Below are 1,591 nucleotides of genomic sequence, written 5' to 3' on the forward strand. Positions count from 1 at the left end.
TTGATATTAATTCATCAGGGACAGGGTTGGCTTGGATGATACCTTGGACCAGAATGTGTGATCACAGAAGAATATTCTATCAAAACATAATACTCACACGTTTCTGGTCTTCAGCGAAACTGATGCAGGCTCCCATCTAGAATTCTCTTCAAAGATAAAGCAATGTTTTTGTATTAATAATGGAGTTTGTAAATGCCCTTAACACTTGGATGTTCTTATACACTACAAAGTTACTATTTCACTGCTTTGTTGTTTTCTTTGCTTGTTCTGTTTTAAATTAGAATATCATGTAGAAATCTAAAATTCAGAGCAAATCTGGCTGTTTGCTCTCATGCAGTACCTCTTACTCTCCTGAGTACAATGTTGTTTACTTCGAAAGGAATACGTCAGTGATCTTTGCTGAATATATATATATCTATATCAAGAGACAATTCTTATCCTGTGATAAGAGGTAATATTTAAGATCATTTAAGCAATAGGAGATTCTTGATATTTACACTGAGTTCCTGGATGTTTTACCCAGCTTCCCTGCTTTGCAAGCAAACTTCTGCATGGTGCTGTGTATCAGTTGTCCTATCCCTAAAAAAACCATCTCCTCTGGAGTGTGCTTCAGTCGCAGCAGTTCTGACCATGGAGAGAAGGACTACAATTGAAAAAAGAGTCACAGAATCATTAAGGTTGAAAAAGACCACTAAGATCATCCAGTCCAACCAAATACAGTCCCAGTCACAGCATGCACAAATTAACACAGGAATCAAACCCTGTTGGGAAATCAACTCTCAGAATTGCACCAAAGCCTATTACTTTAACACAGATATGCTCTCAGCAAGTTTTCTCAGATTTCCATGGTCACACAACTTCTGCTGAAAGTTGGGACTTCCTTCAGCCAATAATTCAGATGCAACATCAAGGACTGTTGAAAGAAATGACAGAAAGTGTCAATTACTAATAAGCACAAACAACTCACCCTGTTTAAAGCATAGTTCTTACTGCAGAGTTAAGCTTTGTTCTTTTAGGACTTTACTCCCCAAGATTTCACCATCCATGGAGAGAGGCTCCAGGACATTGTGGCTCCTCCTGGCCAGGCACCAATGGCCGGCGTGTCTCACTTGTAGAGATGCAGGCCAGGAAAAACTGCTTCCAAACAGTAGTCTGCAGAGGATTCAATAGCCCAAAAGGCAGCCCTTCTGAAATAGTGTCAAAATAAAGAATGACAAAAGGTCCAAAACACTGATTAAACCTAAATTACTCTAAATTAAACCTGAACTCCTTACAGTAGCTTTCCTGCAGGAGTGAACTTGCTGAACCAGCAGCTGTGTAACACCACCTGAAGCAGGAGCTGCTCGGGGACAAAGCAAAAGCATTGCAAGAAACTGAGGCCTTCGTAGGGTTTCAGAGTGCACTGGAGGTGTGCCCAGAGCTCCCAGGTCTGGTAGCAAGAGCTGTGAAGATGCAGCAGTGTGTGTGCCAGCCCACCCCAGCAACAGAGTGTTTGCCCAGGGAGCTTATAGACGGCATGTCTGCTGGTGACTAAACCCCTGGCAAGAGCTGCCCTGCACTCTGTGCTGCTATTGTAAGTGCTGCCAGCTGG

General features: G+C 42.2%; 1 long non-coding RNA gene across 1 annotated transcript; it reads right to left on the minus strand.

Moving 5' to 3' along the window:
- Positions 1 to 911: 911 nt before the first annotated feature.
- On the minus strand, positions 912 to 1,591 carry LOC128086951 (uncharacterized). The gene is made up of 2 exons (XR_008209612.1): positions 1,275 to 1,591; positions 912 to 1,187 (listed from the first exon to the last, which is right to left on the minus strand). It is a non-coding gene; the product is annotated as an uncharacterized LOC128086951 (long non-coding RNA).

Source organism: Tympanuchus pallidicinctus, unplaced genomic scaffold (genome assembly GCF_026119805.1).
Source record: "Tympanuchus pallidicinctus isolate F22 unplaced genomic scaffold, pur_lepc_1.0 scaffold3, whole genome shotgun sequence".
NCBI classification, from domain to species: domain Eukaryota; kingdom Metazoa; phylum Chordata; class Aves; order Galliformes; family Phasianidae; genus Tympanuchus; species Tympanuchus pallidicinctus.